The sequence below is a fragment of the Triticum aestivum genome, chromosome 1B (genome assembly GCF_018294505.1).
Source record: "Triticum aestivum cultivar Chinese Spring chromosome 1B, IWGSC CS RefSeq v2.1, whole genome shotgun sequence".
In the NCBI taxonomy this organism is placed as follows: domain Eukaryota; kingdom Viridiplantae; phylum Streptophyta; class Magnoliopsida; order Poales; family Poaceae; genus Triticum; species Triticum aestivum.
Window position 1 is genome coordinate 148716306 of NC_057795.1, and position 22497 is coordinate 148738802.

Here is a 22497-nt window from a genome sequence, read left to right on the forward strand (position 1 = left end):
ATCATGGACGGCCCAAAGAATGTCATGCAGGTGCGTCCCCAGCCCGCCCAGGACAAAAAGCCCATTTTCTGTCATGATTTGTTTTCATAGAAGTAGGATCCCACCACATCTATGATGATACATGATTTTGTCACAATTATAGTCATAGAAGTGTCATAAGCATGACAGAAAAAAATTCATTCGAGCCAAAATGTCTTGGATGTGTCTTTTTTTTGTAGTGCAAGCTGGTGTTTGAGGAAGTGACGCGGCTACTGAAAATTTTACTATGCGGGAGTAAAATGCCAGGGCTATTGAAAATTTGGATGAAGGGATTGAGCAACAATGCATCGCACACGGTCCCAGAATAACAACCGTGTGCTATCAAGCAGAAAAACCCTCCATCCGGATAGATATTTTTGAGGGATGGGGGCGGGAGCAGGAACAACAAACATCACACACGGTTGAAACATAGTAACCATGTGTTATCAAACAGAAAAACTCTCCAGGCGGGTAGATATTTTTGAGATTGTGAGGGAAGCCTAGTGGAGCCCAATGTACTGCGTTGATGTGGGTGACAGAGGCACGGGCATGGCACATGGGTAGTCTGAGTGAACCGTGTCTGTTGCGTCATCCGACTTGTCTAATGTTTATAAATTTGACAAAAATAACGTGGAGAAGGGTCAGAACATGAACACACTTGCAGGTGGACCAAAAATATGTATGAAAGGGTGGTTTGATGTTCAAATACCCAATGCACAACTTTGATATGGCACATGTCTGTATTGCTAGCCCCCCCCCACTTCGCGTCGATGGGAGGGGAATCCTAGCTATGGATGCATGCCCCCAACTAGCTATGTCTAACATATGACCCTACCGTAAGTCCGTAACAGTAAACCTATATGAGTCCATCGTGGTCAAACCATCCCCCTTTCGCTTCCAGTCAAATTAAGGTGCATGGACCGTGTGCAGGCCCACAAATGTGTGCTTCTGGCATGAGATGGGTGAGACCACATACGAACCACCTGACGGGTAGCCCAACTATATGTATGAAAAGGGTGGTGTGATATTTAAATACCCAATTCACAACTTTGATGTGGCACATGTGCCTTGCAAATTAACCGGACATTGATGACCCACAAGTATAGGGGATCTATCGTAGTCCTTTTGATAAGTAAGAGTGTCGAACCCAACGAGGAGCAGAAGGAAATGACAAGCGGTTTTCAGTAAGGTATTCTCTGCAAGCACTGAAATTATAGGTAACAGATAGTTTTGTGAAATGATAATTTGTAACGGGTAACAAGCAATGAAAGTAAATAAAGTGCAACAAGGTGGCCCAATCCTTTTTGTAGCAAAGGACAAGCCAGGACAAGTTCTTATAATGAGAAAATCTCTCCCAAGGACACATGGGAATTATCGTCAAGCTAGTTTTCATCACACTCATATGATTCGCGTTAGTTACTCTGATAATTTGATATGTGGGTGGACTGGTGCTTGGGTGCTGCCCTTTCTTGGACAAGCATCCCACTTATGATTAACCCCTATTGCAAGCATCCGCAACTACAAAATAAGTATTAAGGTAAACCTAACCATAGCATGAAACATATGGATCCAAATCAGCCCCTTACGAAGCAACGCATAAACTAGGATTTAAGCTTCTGTCACTCTAGCAACCCATCATCTACTTATTACTTCCCAATGCCTTCCTATTAATTGCAACAATGACCAAAACTATGTTTGTCAACTCTCAACAACTTTTAGGCCTCATACTCTCTATGTGTGAAGTCATTACTATCCACAAGATCAAATATGAACCTTTTATTATTTTTATGCACTTAAGATCATGGCAAGATAGCAAAGCCCTTGACTCAACACTAATCTTTATTATATATAGCTCACGGACTTGATTACATAGAGAGATCACAAAGCAAAACTCAAAACTAATTCATACCAAAACTTTATTCTACTAGATCAAGATATTACCAAAAGGATCGAACTAAGTAAAACGGTAAAGATAGGAGTGTGATGGTGATACAATACCGGGGCATCTCCCCCAAGCTTGGCAGTTGCAAGGGGAGTGCCCATACCCATGTGATTATGTCTCCTTTGCTGGTGAAGAAGGTGGTGATGATGATGGATAGTCGCACATCGAGCATAGAAGCTCTTCCAATTTTCGGATAATGCCCTTAAGTGCGACGATATGATCCTTCAACAAAAGATTTTCCTGTGTGAGTGTCGAATATCGGGTTCCGGAAAAACCCTTAAGGTTCGAACTCTGGGGTGCCCGCGAAGATCTTTCCCCTATCGATCCACGTCCCAACGCCTCGCCGAGAATCTAAGCTACCCGATGAACAACACAAGGGACACAAGGTTTATACTGGTTCGGGCCACCGTTGTGGTGTAATACCCTAATCCACTGTGTGGTGTGGTGGATTGCCTCAGGGGCTAATGATGAACAGTATAGAGGAAGAACAGCCTCGCGAGAGGTGTTCTTGGGCTGGTGCGGTGCTTCGCTTGGGTGGATCTCTCTAGCTCTCGATCCAGGGATCCCCTCTCTGGTGGTGGCTATCTCTATATATAGAGGCCCTGGTCCTCTTCCCAAATATTAAGCGGGAAGGGAGCCAACAATGGCCATTTTGAAGGGGAAATCTAGTACAAGTTATCCTGACTAAAGTTGGTCTTCGGCTGCCAAAGGCACTGGCCATGATGTCGTCTTGGGCTCCACGGTGACCTCTGTCCTGCCGCTCTGCTGGTCTTGGTCTCGTTGCACCGGAATGGTAACCTTTGCTTGATGCCTTGGTACTCCGCGCCTGCACTTGCCCCCTTTTGCACCAAAGAGGAAACAAGGACACTGCGCAGGCCGGTGCCTGCCTGGCGCTCGCCTGGTCTCGATCGTCATGGCTTGCGTCACGAGCACCTCGTGAGGTACCCCTGCCTTGATCTCTCCGCCTCCTCGCGAGCCTGCCTAGTGAAGCCGTTCCTGAGGAAGCCTTGCGTCGTCCACCCTGCGAGGCTTGGCCCCTCGCGATGGTCTTGAGCTTGAGTTGATTAAGATGGGCCGTACTGGGCCACCACTTGAGCCACGTCGCAGGCCGTAGGCAGGCAAGTCTGGGGACCCCTGTTCCCAGAACACCGACAGTGAGATACTTGTTTTGTATGCGAGCTAACTCAATCATCTTGAAAGCTTCAATCTCAGTTGGAGTAAAGAGGTTAGGAAGAGGTTGAAGGATGTTTTCTTCTTCTGCCACTGGAGCTTGGTCCTCAAACCGCAAGCGGCCACGAGAGTGGAATGGTCTGCAGGCCCTGAGCCGGCTGATGAATCTGCTTGGCGTGGAATTGACATGCTTCACAAGCCTTCACCAGCTCAATTGCGTCGTTGAGTGCTGTAAGCCAATAAAACCCACTGCAAAACGCCTTGCCGACATGGGTCCATGATGACTAGTGGTACCCGCAGTCTCCACTGTGAATGTCTGCCAGCAACTCCTTCCTCTATTCCCTGGAGATGCAACGCAGGGAAACATCGTTGGGCCGCTTCCGGTAGAACTCTCCGTCTTGGATGCAGTAGGCTGTGGCCTGCCGGGCCATGCATTTCGCATCCTCTTCTTTCTCTGGTAGAGTCCCTTGCGTCAGGTAATCCAGAGCTCCACAGTCCAGCATCCTTCCTGAGGCTCCAGCGCCAGGAGCAAGCGTGCTCCTGAGGTCGGGCCACAGGCCGGAGCTCCTAAGGCAGGTGGTTGAGGGAGTTCCTCCCGAGGTTGCGCTATGCTTGATAGTGACGGTGTTGTCGAGTGCTTAAAGAGTCGTTCCTAAAAAACGCCAGGCTCCTGAGGCAGCCGCCTCGATGCCCTCTTGGCGATGTCATCAGCCTCCTGATTGGTGCCGCGAGGCACATGCTGCAGCTCCAGCCCCAGAAAATGCTTTTCCATCTTGCACACTTTTGCAAGATATGCCTCCATGTGCTCGTCCTTGGGCTCGTATACCTTGTTGGAGAAGTTGACGAGGAGCTGTGAGTCCCCCTTGATGATAAGGCGCTTCACCCCCAGTGCGGCCACGGCCTTTAAGCCTGCTATGAAGCCCTCATATTCTCCTATGTTGTTGGAAACCTTTTCGCCCTGCTGGAAACAGAGCTGCACGGCGTAATATAGCTTGTCCTGAGTGGGGGATATAGGCACTGCGCCGGCCCCTGCGCCATGCCGCAAGAATGCTCCATCAAAGTGCATAACCCAGCCGTTCGGTGCCTCGCTTCCCGCGGAAAGCGACTGATCTTCGCCTGCTTCGAGCTCTGGCGCCTCTGTCCATTCTGCCATAAAATCTGCAAGTGCGGCTCCTTTGACGACACTGGTTGTGCTGAATTCTAACTGAAATGCTTGCATCTCGATGTTCCATTCAGCGACCCTTCCCGCGGATGGGGTGCCCCTGGAAGTAGTGCCGCAACTTCCGAGAAGCCACCAATAGCGCGAGAAAGAGCTTTTGGGGCATGGGGTACCGTGCCCTTGCATCCCGCAGCACCGTGCTGACGAAATACATGGGATGCTCGACAAGGGTGGGCGTGCCGACGGAGCCCGCACCCTCCGGAGAGGCGAGCGCCTCTTGAGGCATTTGAGCCCCCGGCTCCTAACAACTTGGTGAGGTCCCCTCAGCCCCGGAGGCGTCTTCCTGTTGAGGCTGGTCCCCATCTGCCGAGGTCGTGGCCCTCGCGAGGCCTTCCTAGCCCTAAGCTGCCGCGGTCGGGGTTGTGGCCGATGCGGCCTTCACCCGACGCTCCTCCCGAACTGCCACCAGAGCTGTGCTGGCAGAGTAGGGTGTGGCGACGTGGTAGAGCACCAAGGGCTCCTGAGGGCATGGAGCCACCATCATCGGAGGGCTGGTCAGGTACTTCTTGAGATCTTGGAACGCTTCGTCAGCCTCTTGAGTCCATTCGAACGGACCCTTCTTCTTGATTAGCCTGAAAAATGGCAGGGCTCATTCCCCCAGCTTGGAGATGAAGCGTCCTAACGCGGTTACTCGCCCAGTGAGCTTCTACATTTCCCTGAGGGTTTGCGGTGGACTCATGTCTTTGATTGCCTTGACCTTCTCTAGGTTAGCCTCGATACCTCTATGGGACACGAGGAAGCCCAGAAGCTTGCCAGAAGGAACATCGAACACACACTTCTCCGGGTTGAGACGGAGGTCCACTTCACGAAGGCTCGCGAAGGTTTCTTCCAGGTCCTGTATCAGGGTCTTGGCCTCCAGAGACTTCACCATGATGTCGTCGACGTAGGCCTCGGCGTTTCTCCCGAGCTGCCGGCCCAAGGCGATATGCATCAGTCGCTGAAAGGTTGCGCTTGCATTGCGCAATCCGAACGACATGCAGGTGTAGCAGTACACCCCGCACGGGGTCAGGAAAGCCTTTTTCTCCACATCTTCTACCGCCATCTTGATCTGGTGATAGCCCGAGAAGGCATCCAGGAAGCACAACAGGTCGCAGTCAGCGGTGGAGTCGACGATTTGGTCGATGCGGGGGAGGGGGAACGGATCTTGAGGGCAGGCCTTGTTGTGGTTGGTGAAGTCGACGCACATGCGCTCCTTTCCTCCCTTCTTCGGCACAACAACAGGGTTGGCCAGCCATTCCGGATAGTGAACCTCGCGAATGACTCCCGCAGCTTCTAGCTTGCGGGTTTTGACTGCCGCCTTGCTTTCTGCTTCACGGGGCGCACATTGGGGCACACGTTCAGGTGGTGCTCGATCACCTGCCTTGGGACCCCCACTAGCTGCTTGGGTTCCCACGCGAACACCTCCTTGTTCGCGCGCAAGAATTTCACTAGAGCCTCCTCTTGCTCGGGATCGAGATTGGCGCCTATGGTGAAGGTCGTGCCGGAGAATCCATCCTCATCGACTGGTACCTGCTTAGTCTCCGCCTTGTCTTGGGTGAACAACCGCTTCTTCTTGGTTGGAGCAACCCCCTTGGCCTTGAGGGTGTCGGTGCTGGTGGGCTGCGCCACTACGGCCACCCTAAAGGCGAGCTTGAGTGCCTGCAGAGCATCCTTTGTATCTCCGGCTACGGTGAGGACGCCGCTGCTCTCGGGCATCTTCATGAGGTTGTAGGCCGGGTGAGTCGCTGCCATGAACTGGGCCAAGGCAGGGTAGCCGAGGATGGTGTTGTATGGGAGGCCGATGGGGATGATGTTGAAGTCGACTAGCTCCGTGCGGAAGTTGTCGTGGGTGCCAAAGGTCACCGGGAGGCGGATCTGCCCCAGGGAGCCGGTGGAACTGCCTCCGACACCCGAGAAGGAATTGCTGGGTCGGAGTCGCTCCAAGGGCACGTGGAGGAGGCTCAAGGCCTCCACCGAGAGCACGTTGAGGCCGACACCACCGTCGATGAGGGTCCTGGTGACGACCACCTGGCAGATGGTGGGAGTGCACAGCATTGGGAGTGCACCCGAGCAGGCGGTGTTGGCGGGGTGATTGTCCAAGCTGAAGGTCAAGTCGGCCTCGGGTGCCACCCGACCCGGACGGGCTTCACGGCGCGTGAGGGTGGTGCTGATCTGGCGGACGAACGGCTTGACATGGCAGCTCGAGGGTGGCGCTTGCGAGCCGCCCAGGAGAGCTGCGACGACCTGGGGCGCCGGCGCAGCATAATGGGCGAGGAAGAGGTTGCGCAGCTCCTCCCAGGAGGCCACCGAAGCCATTGGCAGGTGGAGCAGCCACATGCGCGGAACGCCGGCGAGGGCCATGGGAAGCCAGTTAGCCATGACCCTGCCGTCGCCCCCGGCCTTGAGGACGGCCTCCTCATATGCCAGCAGGAAAGCTAGTGGATCTGTCGCGCCGTCATAGCGCGGCGGCATCTCTGGCTTGAACTTGTTCGGCCACTGCACCTGTCGCAAGGCGGGGGCCAAGGCTTGGAGCCCCCTGGCCCCAGTGCCGGCGTCGGCAGCCGGAGCGGGCGGCGCGTTGTCCTCCATGAGGGCGAAGCGCGGTGTTGATGGAGAGCGGGTCGACGGAAGGGAGAGCTCTGGCGCACCCCTACGTGGCGCGCCAAACGTCGCATATCGGGTTCCAGCAAAACCCTTAAGGTTCGAACTCTAGGGTGCGCGTGAAGATCTTTCCCCTACCGATCCACGTTCCAACGCCTCGTTGAGAATCTAAGCTACCCAATGAACAACACAAGGGACACAAGGTTTATACTGGTTCGGGCCATCGTTGTGGTGTAATACCCTAATCCAGTGTGTGGTGTGGTGGATTGCCTCAGGGGCTGATGATGAACAGTACAGAGGAAGAACAGCCTTGCGAGAGGTGTTCTTGGACTTATGCGGTGCTCTGCTTGGGTGGATCTCTCTAGCTCTCAATCCAGGGATCCCCTCTCTGGTGGTGGCTATCTCTATATATAGAGCCCTGGTCCTCTTCCCAAATATTGAGCGGGAAGGGAGCCAACAACGGCCATTTTGAAGGGGAACATCTAGTACAAGTTATCCTGACTAAAGTTGGTCTTCGGTTGCCAAAGGCACTGGCGATGATGCCGTCTTGGGCTCCACGGTGACCTCCGTCCTACCGCTCTACTGGTCTTGGTCTCGTTGCACCGGAATGGTAACCTTTGCTTGATGCCTCGGTACTCCGCGCCTGCGCTTGCCCCCTTTTGCACCAAAGAGGAAACAAGGACACTACACATGCCGGCGCCCTCCTGGCGCCAGCCTGGTCTCGATCGTCATGGCTTGCGTCACGAGCACCTCGCGAGGTACCCCTGCTTTGATCTCTCCGCCTCCTCGCGAGCCTGCCTGGTGAGGCCGTTCCTGAGGAAGCCTTGCGTCGTCCGCCCCGCGAGGCTTGGCCCCTCGCGAGGGTCTTGAGCTTGAGTTGATGAAGATGGGCTGTACTGGGCCACCACTTGAGCCATGTCACAGGCCGTAGACAGGCAAGTCTGGGGACCCCCGTTCCCAAAACGCCGACAGTGAGATACTTGTTTTGTATGCGAGCTAACTCAATCATCTTGAAAGCTTCAATCTCAGTTGGAGTAAAGAGGTTAGGAAGAGGTTGAAGGATGTTTTCTTCTTCTGCCACTGGAGCTTGGTCCTCCATGGCCTTCTTGATCCCATCATCCTTGTTGATCTCCTCAGGTTCTTCTCTCTTCAGCTCTATCTTCAATAGCCAAGCATCCTTGTCTTCATTGTTGGATGAGGGTGACATCATGATGCTCTAGATCTGTCAGAAAAATAGCTCGAAACAAAGACAGAAGATTTTTGTGTGATACGGTGGTCAAAACCTTTGGGAGATTCTATAATGAATTTTTACCGACCAAAATAAGTATCGTGCAAGAAAACGGAGTCCGGAGAGCACACGAGGTGCCCATGAGGCAGGGGGCGCGCCCAGTAGGGGGGGGGGGGGCGCCCTCCACCCTCGTAGAGGCCTCGTGTCCTTCCCAGACTACTTCTTTTCCTATTTTCTTAAATATTCCAAAACGGAGAAAAATTGCTATTAGAACTGTTTTGGAGTTGGTTTACTTACCGTACCACATACCTATTCCTTTTCAGAGTCTGAAACGTGCTGGAAAGTGCCTCTTATGTATTCCTCCGGGGTTACGGTTTCAATAATATTAGTTTCAACATTTATCGGGTTACCTGAGATATAATGTTTGATTCTTTGACCGTTCACCACCCTCGGACTTGTGCCTTCGAAGTTGTTGATTTTTATGGCACCGGAATGATAGACCTCCTCGATAACGTAAGGACCTTCCCATTTGGAGAGAAGTTTTCCTGCAAAAAATCTTAAACAAGAGTTGAATAGCAACACATAATCACCTACGTTAAACTCTTGCTTTTGTATCCTTTTGTCATGCAATCTTTTAACTTTTTCTTTAAACAACTTGGCATTCTCATATGCTTGGGTTCTCCATTCATCAAGTGAGCTAATGTCAAATAACCTCTTCTCATCGGCAAGTTTGAAATCATAATTGAGCTCTTTAATAGCCCAATATGCCTTATGTTCAAGTTCGAGAGGTAAGTGACATGCTTTTCCCTAAACCATTTTATATGGAGACATACCCATAGGATTTTTATATGCAGTTCTATAGGCCCATAATGTATCATCAAGTTTCTTGGACCAATTCTTTATAGATCTATTAACAGTCTTTTGCAAAATTAATATGAGCTTTCTATTACTCAATTCTACTTGACCACTAGAATGTGGGTGATATGGAGATGCAATTCTACGATTAACGTCATACTTAGCAAGCATTTTACGAAAAGCACCATGAATAAAATGTGAACCACCATCAGTCATGAGATATCTAGGGACTCCAAACCTCGGAAAAATAACTTCTTTAAGCATCTTAATAGAGGTGTTATGATCAACACTACTAGTTGGAATAGCTTCTACCCACTTAGTAACATAATCAATAGCAACTAAAATATGTGTATATCCATTAGAGACAGGAAAGGGTCCCATATAATCAAAGCCCCAAACATCAAATGGTTCAATAACAAGAGAATAGTTCATAGGCATTTCTTGACGTCTACTAATATTACCAATTCTTTAACATTCATCACAAGACAAGACAAACTTACGGGCATCTTTGAAGAGAGTAGGCCAATAAAAACCGGATTGCAATACCTTATGTGCAGTTCTATCTCCAGCGTGGTGTCCTCCATATGCTTCGGAGTGACACTTGCGTAGGATCTGTTCCTGTTCATGCTCAGGTACACAACTTCTAATAACACCATCTACTCCTTCTTTATAAAGGTGTGGGTCATCCCAGAAGTAATGTCTGAAATCATAAAAGAACTTTTTCTTTTGCTGGTATGTGAAACTAGGTGGTATAAATTTAGCAACAATGTAATTAGCATAATCAGCATACCATGGAGCAGTACGAGAAGCATTAATGACCGCTAATCGTTCATCAGGAAAGCTATCATCAATAGGTAGTGGGTCATCAAGAACATTCTCTAACCTAGACGTTGCCTGCAACGGGGTTCTCAGCTCTCTTTCTATCAATAATATGCAAATCAAATTCTTGGAGCAAGAGAACTGTAACACCCCGGATGCAACTTTCCATATCCCTAACTCCAACTCTTGCCTTTTCCGGAGATGTGATATGTTATTCTTATTTGATGAAGGATAAGCATACAATAAATCTTATTCTTATTTACTCGAGGTGACTCAATTCTTTTTACGGAGATTATTCATGACGAATAAATTCTTGATTACACGTGATTCATCTTTCTTTCCGGAGTTGGTCATCATATCACATTCTCGGTTCGAGAGGCTCCATCTTTCTTTTCGGAGTTCCAAGCTCTCTCAATTATCTCGTCGCGAAGCTCCTTCTAAATCATGGCAAGGCTTCACCTTGTGTTTTCAACTTCTCTTTCTTTTTATCATCTTTTTATTACCGGAGTTCTTCATGGAGGCTCAACATGGTGATCCGTCAAGGGTTCTTTTCATTCTTCAATTGTTCTTCAAGTTTCTCTTGAAGTTATGACCCGCCAAGTTATACTCTAAAATAAACATGGTGCTCAACACATGTTTTGTTTTGAGGAGCTCAAGTATTCTTCATCTTGCATTCCAAAGTGCAATTCTTTCTACCTTATCTTTTGAGGTGGTGTTATGTCACTCTTGACAATTTCCTTCATGTTTCATGATTCATATGTTGTCAAGAATGAGGTATTTTAAATCCATCATTTTCTCTGCGTTCAAGAGATCTTTTCGACCAATCAACTTCTTCGTTGGAGTTATCTTGTGTCAGATTTCACCTAAAGCTTTTCCTTAAGGGTTGTTGCTATTTGTGGTGATTATGCATGACCCAAGCTTGCTCTTTATTCTCTTGGTGGAAGAAGTTTGTCATCCTTTTGGTGCTCTCAATCAAATCAATGGTTTCCATTAGTGGATGGTTGTCACCTCATCATTTTGAGAAGTTTTCCATAAGCCCACTACAAGCTTATTCGTTTCGTTGTTGGTTTTCGAACGACTTCGTTGTAACCTTATTGGAAGGGTTCTTTCCAAGCTCATTTGTGGCAGAAGTTGGCATTTTCTTCTCCATTCTGTTATTCCAATGATCTATCTTCTATTCTTTCTTCCGGAGGCATTGTGATGTTGCTCTCATTGACCCATCATCTCATTTTGTCAAGATCATGTTATTTTCTTGCTTATCCATTTAACCGGAGTGTTGTGTTCTCATTCAAGTTCTTTCATCTTATCAAGTTTTGCCTCTCGTTTCAACCAGAGTGGTTCCAGTTCCTTCTTGTCCATTGTACTCGTCATTCATAGCTTTGCAACCTCCAAGGTTCACATGGTGTTCCTTGTTTCTATTTTCTACCGCAGTGCTCTCAATTGTGTTCAACTTTGTTGTGTTCTTTCTTTCAACTTTTCAACCTCTCAAGGTTCTTTGGTTTCACTATTTTGTCGAAGAAGCAACTTTGTTTTACCTCTTCTCTCCCTCTTTCGTTTCTCTCCGGTGCCATCCTAGATCTCGGGACGAGATCCTCTTGTAGTGGTGGAGTGTTGTAACACCCCGGATGCAACTTTCCATATCCGTAACTCCAACTCTTTCCTTTTCCGGAGATGTGATATGTTATTCCCTTCGTGGTTGGGTTTTGTCTGTTGTTTTGCATTTTGTTCATGTCATGCATCTCATCTCTTTGCATCATTTGCATTGCATCTTGTCATCATGCTACCCTTTTACAAACTCATCTAAATAAAATCGTATGGATCTTCGGTCCATTTAAATCGAGGGAAATGCACATGGTGATTTCTCTTTATAACATATACCCTCCCGATATAAGGGAGCTATAACAAAATATTCCATTTATTTGGAAGCCATCGAAACAAACTTGCATTTTAAATCTCTCTCGTTTTCAAATATTCTATGTCTTGATCTTTCTCCAAATACTTAATTCCAGTTGTGGCACTTTGAAATATGTCAAAGTAGCTCCATGCCAGTTTTCAACTCAACTTGTATTTATTTGGCCCTCCAAATAGATATTTTCCTTCTATCTCTTTTCTGTAAATAGAAAAGGATTTTCCCCTTCTTTTCTTTTAATCCAGTCTGCTAGGCCTCTTGGCCTTTTCCCCCCTCCACCGAAATGGCCCAAGGCCCACCTAAACCCTTCCTAACCCTAGCCCCTCGCTCAGCCCGATCCCCATCTCCCTCGATCCCCTCCTGCTTCCCTCGCGCCGCCACTCTTCTCGTTCTCCATGCCCAAACTGCACTCCAACCTCTCTCGGCATTTCTTCCAAGCTTCTATTTCTTTGAAATCGAGAGAGAGCCCAGCAGCCAGCAGCCAGCAGGCCATTTAGGTCCATCTGCTAGGCCCATCAGCCCCTATCTAACCCTAGCTCGTCCCCCCTGCTCGTTATCTCTCCTTCTTGTTCCCTCTGCCCGCTGCCACACACATACGCACGCATTGAGCCAAGGGAGAGGAGATCCTCATGCCCGATCCATGGCCTCTCTTTTCCTCCCGCGCGCCACTGCCCGGTGACCGGCCGCGCCTCCGACCACCCATTCCTCTGCCGCCGAGCCGTCGTTCTAGCCGGCGAGCCCTCTCCTCCTCTGCCCTCATCGCCCTCGCACCCCTTGCCCGTGGCCTCTCGCCTCCTCTGCTCACAGCCGCCTTGGCTGCAAGCACCAGCAGAGCCTCGCGCCCGACCCCTCGTCGAGGCCATGGCCGCCGCCGCACCTTCTTGCCTCTATGCCTTGCTCCCTCCTACCACCAAGCGCCTCCCCTTCTCCTGCTCCTCCGTGATGCCCTGCTGTCGGCCAAGTCCCGGCCTCCAACGCCAGGATCAGCCCCGAGCTGTTGCGCCGCTCCAACGACCCCATCATCGCACCGTCCCTGACCTCTTACCGACCAGATCTGACTTCGGTGGCCCGTCCCCGTCAGAGTTGACCTCCATCACAGGCCACCTGCCAAGCCACAGGAGCAGTGCCGCTGCTGCCTTGCTTCTGCTGCAAGGCCCAGCCAGCGCCCTGCCGGCCTGCCTCCGCTCAAGCTGCTAACCATCTCCTGCCGCTGACCACCACCATTGCCTCCTTGCTGCTGGCATCCCAAGGCCCTTGTGTTGTTTTGTGTTGGACCATCAAGGCCGGCAAGATCGACTACATGGACGCCAAGACCACACCAGGACCGCCAAGCATCATCTCCGGGAGTTTTTCCCCAAGTACCACTACGGTCGTCATCCTCCAAGTACCCCTTCGGATCACCAAGTTCGACTACCATGGTCATGAACCGCTTCCGAAACGAGTACCACTACCGTCGCCCCCGGAGACATCGAATTCGTCAAGTTCCTCTTCAAAACGTGAACCACTACTTCCACGACGACGTGTGTACCACTACCGTCGACCTCGAAGACCCCGTGGACGTCAAGTTCCTTGTGGTGACCCCGAACATCTACGGATCATGAACAACTACTTCATCTACGAAACGTGAACCACTACTTCCACTACGGCCCGTGTACCACTACTTCCTTCGACTAACGCGTTCCACTCCGAACGCACGCTTCAAAGGTATAACCCCGAGTCAACCGCCCGTGAACGAATGCATGAGTGATGTATGAGATGCTCGTGTTTGCACCATGTCCGAATTGATCCTTGCACGTTCCTCCTCGTTTGCAATGTCGTCGACCCGTGGGAACCCGGTAACCGGGATCACCCCATCACCTTTTGCATGACACACTCATCCGCACACTTCTCTCTTGCATCGGTATCTCAATCAAGTTACCAGGACCGGAATGTTGCCGTGGCACCATTTCCGTTTCGCCGCCGTGGCACCCTTTTTGTTCCGCCATGGTGACCAAATGCTTCATAACATGCTCATGTCAACATTTTCATAAATATTGCCTAAAACTTGCATATGTCATCCGCATCATGATAACAATAATTAAAATGTTTAAAATTGTTGTTTGCATTAAATTGCTAAATAACATATGGGGATTTCCGGAATTGTTGTTTGTTGTTTCCGGCCTCATTTAAACTTGCCTAGATAGGTAGTTTAATTATGTTTCACCTCTTGCCATGTTTAATAACATGTAATATTGTTGTGTTCCTAAACGAGAGAGAACTAAATAACTGATGTGGTGTTTCGTCAATATGCAACTCGTTGCATATTGAGCCCCACTTAACTGTAGTATTGTTTGTTGTACTTTGCCATGCCATGCCTCATTAAACCGGACATGCATCATACTTGTTTGTGCATCATGCCATGTTTATGCTTGTGCATTTACCATGTTGTTTGTTTCTTTCCGGTGTTGCTTCTTAGTTCTGGTAATGTTGCGATTGTGAGGATTCATTCGACTATGTCCGCTTGTCTTCTTCATGGACTCGTTCTTCTTCCTAGCGGGATTTCAGGCAAGATGACCGCTACCCTGGATCTCACTACTATCATTGCTATGCTAGTTGCTTCGTTCTATCACTTTGCTGCGCCACCTATCACTTGTTCTTCTAGCCTCCCAAATTGCCATGTCAGCCTCTAACCTTTGACACCCTTCCTAGCAAACCGTTGTTTGGCTATGTTACCGCTTTGCTCAGCCCCTCTTATAGCGTTGTTAGTTGCAGGTGAAGTTGAAGATTGCTCCATGGTGGACAGGATTATGTTGGGATATCACAATATCTCTTATTTAATTAATGCATCTATATACTTGGTAAAGGGTGGAAGGCTCGGCCTTATGCCTGGTGTTTTGTTCCACTCTTGCCGCCCTAGTTTCCTTCATACCGGTGTTATGTTCCCGGATTTTGCGTTCCTTACGCGGTTGGGTGATTTATGGGACCCCCTTGACAGTTCGCTTTGAATAAAACTCCTCCAGCAAGGCCCAACCTTGGTTTTACCATTTGCCTCACCTAGCCCTTTTTCCCTTGGGTTTCCGGAGCCCGAGGGTCATCTTTATTTTAGCCCCCCCCCCGGGCCAGTGCTCCTTCGAGTGTTGGTCCGAAACGGGCAGACTGCGGGGCCACCTCGGGGCAACTCGAGGTCTGGTTTTACTCGTAGGCTGACCTATCCGGTGTGCCCTGAGAACGAGATATGTGCAGCTCCTATCGGGATTTGTCGGCGCATCGGGCGGCTTTGCTGGTCTTGTTTTACCATTGTCGAAATGTCTTGTAAACCTGGATTCGGAGACTGATCGGGTCTTCCTGGGAGAAGGAATATCCTTCATTGATCGCGAGAGCTTATCATGGGCTAAGTTGGGACACCCCTGCAGGGTATAAACTTTCGAGAGCCGTGCCCGCGGTTATGTGGCAGATGGGAATTTGTTAATGTCCGGTTGTAGATAACTTGAGACCCGATACGAATTAAAACGCGTCAACCGTGTGTGTAGCCGTGATGGTCTCTTTTTGGCGGAGTCCGGGAAGTGAACACGGTTTTGGGTTATGTTTGACGTAAGTAGGTGTTTAGGATCACCTCTTGATCATTGCTAGCTTCACGACCGTTCCATTGTTTCTCTTCTCGCTCTCATTTGCGTATGTTAGCCACCATATATGCTTAGTCGCTGCTCAACCTCACCACTTTACCCCTTCCTTTCCCATTAAGCTTTGCTAGTCTTGATACCCATGGTAATGGGATTGCTGAGTCCTCGTGGCTCACAGATTACTACAACAACAGCTGCAGGTACAGGTTTTGCGATGATCATGACACGAGAGCGATGTTCCTTGTTTTGGAGTTCTCCTTCTTCTTCTTCTTCTTCTTCGATCAGGGGATAGGTTCCAGGTCGGCAGCCTGGGATAGCAGGGTGGATGTCGTTTGAGTTTCTGTTTGTGTTTCATCCGTAGTCGGATGGTGCTCTTATGTAAGATGATGTTGTATTCGTGTGGCATTGTATGCCTTATGTATGTATCCCTACCTATTATGTAATGTTGATGTAATGATATCCACCTTGCAAAAGCGTTTCAATATGCGGGTCTATCCTTGGTGGTAACTTCGAGTTCCTCTTGGATAGGGTCGCATATTGGGCGTGACAAGAACCCATCTAATGAGTCTAGGTTTAGCATCTTTCTTTTCCATGAGATATTTAATAGCAGCATGATCAGTGTGAATAGTTACATTAGAATCGACAATATAAGGTCTGAACTTACCACAAGCAAATACAACTGCTAAGAATTCTTTTTCAGTAGTAGCATAATTTCTCTGTGCAGTGTCTAGACTTTTACTAGCATATTGAATAACATTTAACTTCTTATCGACTCTTTGTCCTAGAACAACACCTACAGCGTAATCACTAGCATCACACATAATTTCAAAGGGTAAATTCCAATCAGGTGGCTGAACAATAGGTGCAGAAATCAAAGCTTTCTTAAGTATTTCAAATGCTTCTACACAATCATCATCGAAAACAAAAGGAATATCTTTTTTTAATAGATTAGTCAGAGGCCTAGAGATTTTAGAAAAGTCCTTAATGAACCTCCTATAAAAACTGGCATGACCAAGGAAACTTCTTATACCTTTAATGTCCTTGGGACACCACATCTTTTCAATAGCATCAACTTTATATTAACTTCAATACCTCTTTCAGAAATTTTATGCCCCAAAACAATGCCTTCATTAACCATAAAGTGGCACTTTTCCCAATTCAAGACGAGACTAGTGTCTTCACATCTCTGCAAAACTCGATCAAGGTTGCTCAAGCAATCATCAAAAGAAGATCCATAAACGGAGAAATCATCCATGAATACCTCACAAATCTTTTCACAAAAGTCAGAGAATATAGCCATCATGCATCTTTGAAAGGTAGCAGGTGCATTACATAAACCAAAAGGCATACGTCTATAAGCAAAAGTACCGAAAGGGCAAGTAAAAGTAGTCTTTGCTTGATCGTCCGCTGACACAGGTATTTGAGAGAAACCAAAATAACCATCTAGAAAGCAGAAATGTGTATGTTTGGATAGTCTTTCTAGCATTTGATCAATACAAGATAAAGGGTAATGATCTTTCTTAGTAGCTTTATTTAATTTACAAAAATCAATTACCATCCTATAACCTGTAATAATTCTTTGCGGGATCAATTAATCTTTATCATTAGGAACAACAGTAATACCTCCCTTCTTAGGGACAAAATGGACAGGACTTACCCACTCACTATCAGCAACGGGATAAAGTATACCTACCTCAAGGAGCTTTAGTATTTCCTTTCTTACCACTTCTTTCATCTTAGTATTTAACCGTCATTGATGATCTCTAAATGGTTTGGCGTCCTCATCCAATTTTATTTTGTGTTGGCATAGAGTGGGACTGATGCCCTTAAGATCATCAAGAGTATATCCAATAGAAGCACAATGCTTCTTTAGGGTTTTCAATATTCTTTCCTCTTCCTGCTCTGAAAGGTTAGCACTAATAATAACATGATATATCTTCTTTTCATCAAGATAAGCATATTTAAGAGTATCAGGTAATGGTTTAAGCTCAAACACGAGATCACCCTTGGGTGGAGGGGGATCACCTAGGATTTCAACAGGTAAGTTGTGTTTCAGAATAGGACCCTGTTTAAAGAATACTTCATCTATTCCCTTTCTTTCATTCATAAACATATCATTTTCATGGTCTAGCAAATATTGTTCTAAAGGATCAGTAGGAGGCACGACAATAGAAGCAAGACCAATAATTTCATCCTTACTAGGAAATTCTTTATCATGGGGTTGTCTATGAAATTTAGCAAAATTAAACTCATGTGTCATATCCCCCAGACCAATAATAACAACATCCTTTTCGCAATCTATCCTCGCATTAACAGTATTCAAGAAGGGTCTACCAAATATAATGGGACAAAAGACATCTTGTGGGGAACCAAGAACAAGAAAATCAGCAGGGTATTTAACTTTCCCAAACAAGACTTCAACATCTCGAACAATCCCAATTGGTGAAATAGTATCTCTATTGGCAAGCTTAATTGTAATAGCAATATCTTCTATCTTAGCAGGTGCAATGTCATGCATAATTTCTTTATATAAGGAATGAGGTATTGCACTAGCACTAGCACCCATATCACGTAAGCCATGATAACAATGATCTCCTATTTTAACAGAAATAACAGGCATGCCTACAACAGGTCTATGTATCTTAGCGTCGGGTCTAGCAATCTTAGCAGCCTGTTCCCAAAAATAAATAACATGCCCATCAATATTATCAGCCAAGAGATCTTTAACCATAGCAATACTAGGTTCAACTTTAATTTGCTCAGGAGGTGTATATGTTCTAGTATTACTCTTACGAACCATAGTTGAAGCTTTAGCATGATCCTTTATCCTAACAGGAAAAGGTGGTTTCTCAACATAAGTAGTAGGAACAATAGGATCATTATAAGTGATAATCTTTTCTTCAACTATAATAGGTGCAACTACTTTTACTTCAGTGGGAGGATTATATTTAAACCACTTCTCCTTAGGGAGATCAATGTGAGTAGCAAATGATTCACAAAAGGAAGCTACTATCTCAGAGTCAAGTCCATATTTAGTGCTAAATCCATGAAAAGCATCGGTATCCATAAAAGACTTAACACAATCAAACTTAGGTGTCATACCTGACTCCTTACCATCATCGGAACCCCAATCTTCAGAGTTGCTTTTAATTCTTTCCAATAAGTCCCACTTGAATCCAATAGTCTTCAGCATATAAGAACCAGCACAAGAAGTATCGAGCATGGTGCGATCATTGAGAGAAAGCCGAGCATAAATTTTTTGAATAATCATTTCTCTTGAGAGCTCATGATTGGGGCATGAATATAACATCGACTTAAGCCTCCCCCAAGCTTGGGCGATACTTTCTCCTTTGCGAGGCCAAAAATTATATATATAATTAGGATCACGATGAACAAGATGCATAGGATAAAACTTCTGGTGAAATTCCAATTTGAATCGTTTATAGTCCCAAGATCCCATATCATCACATAGCCTATACCATGTCAATGTGTCTCCCGTTAAAGATAAAGGGAAGACCTTCCTCTTAACAACATCATCCGGTATACCTGCAAGCTTAAATAATCCACAAACTTCATCCACATAGATAAGGTGTAAATCGGGATGCAATGTTCCATCTCCTGCAAAGGGATTAGCTAGCAGTTTCTCTATCATACCCAAAGGAATTTCAAAGTAAACATTTTCAGTAGGTTCAGTAGGTTGAGGAGAAACTCTTTGCTCTACTGGTCGGGGCAAAGATGCTCCGAACAAGCCCCTCAAAGGATTAGTCTCCATAGTAACAAGTGACAGTAAATTTCAGCACACCATATAAATGTTTCCTTACCAAGTTCCACTCACAAAAGGCGCTTCACTCCCCGGCAACGGCGCCAGAAAAGAGTCTTGATGACCCACAAGTATAGGGGATCTATCATAGTCCATTCGATAAGTAAGAGTGTCGAACCCAACGAGGAGCAGAAGGAAATGACAAGTGGTTTTCAGTAAGGTATTCTCTCCAAGCACTAAAATTATAGGTAACAGATAGTTTTGTGATATGATAATTTGTAACGAGTAACAAGCAATGAAAGTAAATAAAGTGCAGCAAGGTGGCCCAATCCTTTTTGTAGCAAAGGACAAGCCTGGACAATTTCTTATAATGAGGAAAGCGCTCCCGAGGACACATGGGAATTATCGTCAAGCTAGTTTTCATCACGCTCATATGATTCGCGTTTGTTACTCTGATAATTTGATATGTGGGTGGACCGGTGCTTGGGTGCTGCCCTTTCTTGGACAAGAATCCCACTTATGATTAACCCCTATTGCAAGCATCCACAACTACAAAAGAATTATTAAGGTAAACCTAACCATAGCATGAAACATATGGATCCAAATCAGCCCCTTATGACGCAACGCATAAACTAGGGTTTAAGCTTCTGTCACTCTAGCAACCCATCATCTACTTATTACTTCCCAATGCCTTCCTCTAGGCCCAAATAATGGTGAAGTGTCATGTAGTCGATGTTCACATGACTAGAGGAGAGACAACATACATCTCATCAAAATATCGAACGAATACCAAATTCACATGACTACTAATAGCAAGACTTCACCCATGTCCTCAGGAACAAACATAACTACTCATAAAGCATATTAATGTTCATGATCAGAAGGTTATTAATATGCATTAAGGATCTGAACAAATGATCTTCCACCAGATAAACCAACTAGCATCAACTACAAGGAGTAATCAACACTACTAGCAACCCACAGGTACCAATCTGAGGTTTGAGTACAAAGATTGGATACAAGAGATGAACTAGGTTTTGAGAGAAGATGGTGCTGGAGATTGACCCCCTCCCGATGAGAGGATCGTTGGTGATGATTTCCCCCTCCCAGAGGGAAGTTTCCCCGGCATAACAGCTTCGCCGGAGCCCTAGATTGGTTCCGCCAAGGTTCCGCCTCGTGGCGGCGGAGTTTTGTCCCATAAGCTTGCTTATGATTTTTTCCAGGGTAAAAGACTTCATATAGCAGAAGATGGGCACCGGAGGGCCACCAGGGGGCCCACGAGGCAAGAGGGCGCGCCCAGTAGGGGTGGGCGTGCCCCCCACCCTCGTGGCCAGGGTGTGGGCCCCCTCTGGTACTTCTTTCACTCAATAATTCTTATTAATTCCTAAAATGTCTTCGGTGGAGTTTCAGGACTTTTGGAGATGTGCAGAATAGGTTTCCAATATTTTCTCCTTTTCCAGCCCAGAATCCCAGCTACCGGCATTCTCCCTCTTCATGTTAAACCTTGTAAAATAAGAGAGAATAGCCATAAGTATTGTGACATAACGTGTAATAACATCCCATAATTCAATAAATATCGATATGAAAGCATGATGCAAAATGGATGTATCAGACATCCCCGACCCCAGTGAGGTTCGGCAAAGTGCGAAGTAGCCCCCCCCCCACATATACTTTAAGTCGGCAGGAGAGGGTATCTCACCAAGATGTACCATAAAACGGACCAAGAAGAATCCACCTTGGTCGTACAACCTCTCTCATGTTGTTGGTCAAAGTGATGGACGTCCACACGACCCCACAGATGGGCTAGCTCACCGATAATCATGCAAGTAGTGTGCCCGAAGACAACCACTGTCTGCATGTGGCCCTAACATATGTATGGAGTGTTGTGTGATGTTTGAATACCCAATGCATAACTTTGATGTGGCACTGTGCTTTGGGACCAGAAATCCCCACATTGAGCGAGGGTTGATGACGTGTTGTATATATGTATGTCACACCCCACTTCGAGCCGGTGATGGGATTCATGCGTATGTATGTATGTGCTAAAACTTAGAACCGGAATCTCACCATGACCTACTACGGTAACACGAACCAAAGAAGAAGAATCCACCATGGTAACCTCTCTCGTTGTCGGTCAAAGTAATCATGGATGTCCACGTGGGCCCAAGAATATATAGGCTTGCCGCTGATAACCACGTGAGGGAGAGTACTGTACGAAGACAACCACTACATGCATGTGTCCCAAACATATTTATACATATGTATGGAGGTGATGCGTGCATGTTTGAATACCATGCACAACATTGATGTGGCTCCTGCATCGAAAATCATACAATTCCCACACAGAGCAAGATTGGTTCATGACGCATTGTGCCCCCCCCTCACCCACTTCGACCCGATGGGAGGGATTCATGCGTCACATGCATGCGCTCAAACTATATTATGTAATCCTAGAGCAATGAACCATTTACCATAATACAAACAAAAAAATAATCCCCTCCAAAGACAAATGAACCTCCCTCAATGTCGATCAAAGTGATGGACCAAGCGGTCCCGCAGATGGAATGCATCATTATCGCTGATAACCATGTGAGTGGGTGCCAGAGGACAACCGCCATCGATTTGCATGTGGGACAAACATATGTACATGGAGGTGTGTGTGTGTATGTGTGTGTGTGTGTGTGGTTGTGATGTTTGAAAACCCAAAATGCACAACTTTGTGTGGCACATGCCTCGAAACCATAAAGACCCCACATGGAGCGAGGCTCATGAAGGGTAATATATGTTGTTCCCCTTCCCCCTTTTTTAGACGCGTACTATATGCTATTACCGTAATACAAACTAAAAAGAATCCTCCTTGATGGTTAAATTACTTAACCTCTCTCGATGTAGGTCAAACTGATGCATGCATGGACGACAACCTCGCAGCCCACAGATGGAAGCAACACACACGTGAGTGTCCTAGGATAACCACCGCCTGCATACATGTGGCCCAAGGTGTTGTGTGATGTTTGAATAGCCAATGCACAACTTTGACATGGCACCTGCCTCGCAAACCGGGAAGTCCCCACACGGAGTGAGGCGTGTTCATGGACGCATATGTAGTATATATATACGGTCCCCTCCCACCTCTTCGATGCGTACTATATACTCCTACTGAAATACAAACAAAAATGAATCAACCTTGTTGGTCAAATTAACCGCTCTGGCTGAAGGTCAAAGTGACGGACGACGACCTCGTGGGCCCACAGAAAGCGTCACACGCGAGAGTGAGTGTCCTAGGACAACCACCGACTGCATGTAGCCCAAACATGTGTGTATGAAAGGGTTGTGTAATGTTTTAAAGAACGAATTCATGACTTTGATGTGGCACCTGCCTCACAAAATGGTCAATCCCA